Consider the following 6,344-nt stretch of genomic DNA (forward strand, 5'->3'; position numbering starts at 1 on the left):
CCAAATAAAGTTGTCCAGTGTAAAGAACAAACAAAACTGATTTGAGTACTTTGAATTACACCTCTGCTCCCTTCTTACCCAGTCTGGTTAAATTCTACCCCTATCATTTGCCTAGAATAGAGGGTTTCAGTGCATCTGACATAATGAGAGTTTCAGACTAATACCACCCTTCTCAGTCCTAATGGTACTGCCAAGCTGCCAGCAGGACATCTGAGTAGGGGGAATCTAGTATTAGGCGTATCCGTGGACAGAGCATTGCTCGTTTCCTTTAAATGCCCCTCCTCCCCGACAGAACCGGCAGAGCGCTCTGTCATCCTCCTCCAAAAGCCCCTCATTAGAAAATCTGCCAAGCAGACAAAGCTACTTGAGATGGCACAATTGTGACTCCCCACATGGTGATTTGAAAGAGCATAAAGGAAATCCAGGTCATGTTTTACTTTTTTGGATCCTCTCTCCCTAATTTTGACTTATCCACTGAGCCACCCACCTTCTGTTTAGTTTCATCCATGTTTTCAATATTCAGGTGATATTATTCAGACGCCCACATGCCAGCACAGGGACTCACATGGCTGGTTAATACATTTTCTCCATGATAAAGACAACAGAGCAAATAAAGTAACAAAGAGGTGAAGAGAATGAGATGATGGAGGCAAGTAGGAAAGGGGAAAGGGGGTAGAGCATTTAAAAATGTAAACACACGATGATGACGACTCACATCTGTGATTCAGCATAAATTACGATGATGATGATGAAGGTTATATTGTGTCTCTGAGGAAGAAAAAGCTTCTTTACAGACTACTCATCACATGACGTAATCCTCTATTGCTCATTGTGGTCTTCCTGGAGTGGCTGCAGCTGATTAGGCTCAGAGTAAGCCTCTCAAGGTTTTTCCTGCTGTGAATAAGCTTCCATGGTAACTGACAAGGCCTTGTTTAATGATGCTGTCATTATTTCAGAGATCTGTCCTGCTCATCTCCCTCTTTACGGTAACAACAACACACCATCGCGAGTCATGCTGTGGTCAGTCTGTGTGAGCAGATGTATCGAATTTAAAACATTTTACACGTAAAAACCCTCATGGATCAGGAATGTTAACTCACATACTCTCATTCATTCATTAATTTATTATTTCATAGTGTTGTGGAATTCATTCTCCAAAATACTTTATTTTATCACTTTCTGTATTTTTTTTTTACCATACATCACAGTTACTTTTTATTTAAAGTAACTAATTACTTTTCAAGTTACCCTCTTAAAAAAAGCAAAAAAGTTAAAAATAAAAATCAGCTCATATAGATAGATAGCTGAATGGTTGCTGAATTTTTGGGATTGGGTAAAACAATATTAGAGGCGACAGCCATGCTGACGGCTCTGGCACAGCACTGATTTGAGCTGAATGCTAACATCTGCATGCTAACATGTCCCACAGACAATGCTAACATGCTGATGTTTAGCATGTGTAATGTTTACAGTGTTCACCATGTTAGTTTACCATATTAGCATGCTAACATATGCTACTTAGCACTAAAGTACCGCTGAGGCTGATTACATTTTTAACCTGTTGATGGTGCTAGATGAAAAGTCAGTAATGGAAAGTAACTATGTACATTTACTCAAGTACTTTAGTATTTCCATTTCTGCTACTTCCTACTTCACAACAATTCAGAGTCAAATATTGTATTTTTCACTCCACTACATTTATTTGATCACTTTAGTTACTAGTTACTTTGCAGGTTCAGATTGATAAAAATATAAATCAACAAATAAATTATGATGTATTATTAAAGGTTAAGATCAAATAAGTGCATCAATAATTATAATCCAAAAATATAATATATATTATTCTGAAATGGGACATTCTGCATAATGAGTACTTTTACTTTTAGTACTTTAAGTATATTTTGATGCCAATGCTTTTGTACTTTTACTATTTTGAATGCAGGACTTTGACATGTAACAGAGTATTTCTACACAGTGTAATTGCTACTTTTAAGTAAAAGAGTACTTCTTTCACCACTGTGAAAAGTTAAGGGATCACCAAAGAGTGTACCAAATTTCATGCAATCCATGCAATAGTTGTCGAGTAATAGACAGACTGAACCATTCATCCTTTCTGGACTGTGTAGCTTGTTTAGCTCATCGCTGTCCCTCATTGTTTAACCTAACCTTAACACATCACTAATGACATGTGGCAGCACATTTTTCGTTGTCACCTGAACATCACAGTCATCACAGCGCATGGGGTTTGCTCAAAGTCACCTTGAAACCTCAACCTGTTCAAATGTTGTCAGGACAGTTGCATTTTTCCCCCTTCAGTAAGTATTGTGTCCTCCAAGTCAGTCCAGCATACAAGTGCATCTCAGAGCAGCTGGATTTGAAGTGCCTTGCTCAAGGTCATGTTGACAGTTAGCGTTAAGGGAGGCGACAGCATGTCTCCTTCATTTCCTGCACTCAGATTGAGCAGCTTGCCAGGGGATTTAAACTGATGGCTTTCCAGTTTCAAGTCTGTTCTCAAGACTACTGCTGCTGCGGTGACTCTGCAAAAATGCTGAAGTGGTTTATCAGAAGGACTGTGATAGATTAATTTGGACTGCTGAGATGAAGGATTTCTCGCATCATCATCATCACTGTCTCATCATTTCATGATTTCAACTAACAACAAATTGGAAGAGACAGCAATTAGGGTCATGAAGATGATTAAGATGTTGCATTTGGCCACTTATATTTTGGAAGACATCATCAGTTGGCTTAAAAATATGAAGTAAGACCATCTCAACAGTTACTTTAATGTAGTGGTTAACACCAGATGGAGCCACACTGTGTGTCAATACAGCAATGAACAAAGACCTTTAATTTGGTGCCACAGTGACTACTGCAGTTTTACTCCCTGGGATACAGAAATGTCAAATATGGGCCTCATTTGTGTTAAGTTCACAAAATTATACAATGACAGATGTATTTATGATATACTCCAGTGTTTGCGTTCTATATACAAAGCCCTGCTTGGCTTCACAGTCACTCTGCGGTCCCACTGTGTTCCTAGATGTCCACCTGTCTCTCAGTGGCTCGGCCACTCTGGGCCTGCCTGCCAGCTTGTGGACATCTGTTTACTTCCTCCTCCATCAGTCGTCATGGCTGCAACCCCCTATCGCCACCACACCCCTCCCCTTGCCGGCCGGCCTTCTCCACCCCTTTCTCGTGTTTCCCCCAGACACCAGCTGTGAACCACTTATGCTTATCCTGCAGCCCACCTCATTCAGCCTTGTCATATCGACGGCCAGCAATGCGCGCTTGCTGAAAATGTCACTGTACGTCGCTGTTTCTACTGGTTTGCTGACCCACAAACACCTTATTTAAATATGTAAATTCAAACAGGCTTTAACTGGGTATATGTTGATTCAGGTTTATAAAAAAACTAATTAGATATAGGAAATTGTGCATATGGTTAAATGGTACAGAGATGTAAATGCAGTTTTGAATACATCCATTGTATCTGTTTACTATACTGCAGGAAATGGCCATCAGACTATAACACTATATTGTACGGACTTGTAATATTGAAGATGTACACTATGTAGTTCACTGCTTGGGTTGATCTACACTTTATGAAGTTTGTTATGTTTTTTAATTTAAATTTGGAATCAGTATGTTAGGAAACTGAAGTAGTGCATTATTTATCATTTGCCTGTTGCACTTGACATAAGCTGCAGACTATAAATTCAGTACATTCAATCTAAAGGGTTGGCATTAAAAGCTAGTCATCACTACCAGGAAGGACAATTGTGACTGAGCTGCTTCACCAGAAAGTCAGTTTACAGTTGAGAGGCAGAGTTTAAATAACTGCCAATTGTCTGTTATTATGGGGCTCTTTATTTGACAGTAATGATGTATGAAAGCATGTTGAGGTCATTTTGATTTTATGATCTTGAATAATTTCAGCGCTTCTGAACTTTTATTCATTGGCATACTTCTTTTAAAGTACCAGAAGTAACATCTTACTCTTTTTATATTATGCCTCATGAAAACACGTACAAAAAGTTTGAAAGGCAAAAAGCATGTGTGTATATGTGCACTGTGTATCTGAAAACTGTGTTTACACTGATAAATGGTGACGTAGTTAAATTGTCACTGTATAATGTAAACTTGATAATGTTTTATTGTGTTATTAGGATGTGTCCATTTCCATTTCTCTCCAGGCAAAACATTGGTGAAATATGAGTAGGCAACAAGAGAGAAGTATCAAATAAATTCAGTGTGACACACTTCCTCTTAACATTGCAATTAGTGATGTCACATTTACTCTTGTTGGTAAGGGACATTTAAACTATCTGTGTGATCAAACAGTACCTATTAAGAAGATTTCTTTTCTTTAAATCCAAGTCAGAAAGTCAGAGAAATGCCTCTGACTCTAACAAAGCATTTTACAATGATTTCATTAGCCGAACAAGGAATTACGTGACCAGATTCGGAAAGTCGGTGAGTACATGTTCAGTTCTGGCATGAAACACTGTGTGACACGACACCTGACTGAGAGCCAAATATCCAAATCTGCTCCTCTTCACATATGCCCTCAACCTAATAAACTACCTCCTGCATTGACACTTTCTTCCCTGTCCCCTCTGACAGACTGCAGGCAGTGGGCAGCAGCCCTTGGGGAGCTCACTGAGGGGAGACGCCAGTGATCAGAGTGAATTAGAGTTATGCGGGACATGCAAAGGAGAGGCTCCAGAATGTGACAACAGCTGAGTTTTAAAGTGAAGCTTTTCCGCCTGAGGGGAGAGGAATAGATGACAAAGAAGGTGCAGCCTGCTGTGAAAGGAGTCAACTCCTTTTATCTATTGGTCTTCTCATTTAAAGCAGTGATGTCTTTGGCATCAAAGTAGAACAACTAATTAATGAACGCAGTTGTCACAGTATAAATCATCTTTGCTGTCCTTAAAGCCAGCCCTTGTTAATATCCTCACACCTTCAGCAGTTCACATCCCGTGTGCAACTATGTAGATAACAGATAGAAAAGAGACCTACTTCCTAAAGTGATTGTAGCTCTGAATTCACTAAATGTAATGTGGATTATGATGAAAATAACCCAAGAAAAATGACCAGAAAAGGGTATAAAGAAGGCTACTTTCAAGCCAAGAAAACCTGTGCCTTCCTAAACTATTCTTTTGTGCACTAATAGAACCAAAAGTATAAATGAGTATTTCATACATTGTACAATTACAAATTGCCGCTATATTTATTTCTTTATTTTTTCACAGAGTATATTGAAAACCTTTTACTATCCAGTTTGTTGGGACACATAGAATTAACAAAACATATCAGCGTTACAAAGATGGGTCATTTTGGGGGGGAAACACACATTTTCACCTTCTGGTTGCATTAAAGTTGGTGCTGTTCAAGCATCGACCAAAGATGAACTTTAAGGAACCTTATACTTTTGTATTATGGCCCAGTTTTGAGGCCCAGAGGTCATTACTGATCAAGGAATATCATAACAATGGAGTTTATTTGTTTGGTGATGTTACATTTGTGTTTTTCTTGCCACACTTCTTCACACTCTAGCCTGTTGGGAGAATCATGTGACACCTTCGAAGCTCTACATCTCACCTTTCCCCGATGTATGACACTGCCAATGGAGTCTCCACTAGCCTGACAGAGCTGTCAGTGAAATCGATACCACACTACAATAACTAGCACAAAGTCTTTTTATTAAAATTGGTTACATAGCCACAAGGTTGAGAAAAGTTTACACCCCCAAGATTGTAATTTAAATTTAAATAATGACATATTTGGGCTTTATAATAACAACATCTGGATTCTTTAGTTTGACAGTTTGTGTAGTATCTTTAGAATGAACCAGCCTTATGGTGACACATCACTTTGCTGCATCGATCATACAAACTGCATATAAGCTCATGCAAGATCAATCAGTTGTAATTTCTATGACTGAGTCCAAACATGTAAAATAACTTCTGAAAAAGTAGAATTCAAGACAGAATGCAATAACTTTTCTTTGATGTACTTTTCTTTGTGTGATATATTACAGTCCAAGTGTTCTGTCAAAAGCAGAAGAACGTAGGCTGACTGTGTACCATATATGAGTGTGAGTAATCTTGATGTTTAGTCATTAGATGTTGACTTGTTATATAGACTTTCAGAGGTAAAATACTAAATCTATGCTTCCCTGACAATAAAATACCCCTTTAAGGGAACCAGAAAGGGAGGTCAAACACAAGCACTGTGGTGTTCAAGCTTTTATCTTCTACCAACAAAGAGCTCCATCAGACCGAAAGCATCAAACTGTGGTTTGTCTCAAAGGGACACACTCTTGAGGATTTGGACTT

This window comes from Siniperca chuatsi, linkage group LG14 (assembly GCF_020085105.1).
Source record: "Siniperca chuatsi isolate FFG_IHB_CAS linkage group LG14, ASM2008510v1, whole genome shotgun sequence".
In the NCBI taxonomy this organism is placed as follows: Eukaryota; Metazoa; Chordata; class Actinopteri; order Centrarchiformes; family Sinipercidae; genus Siniperca; species Siniperca chuatsi.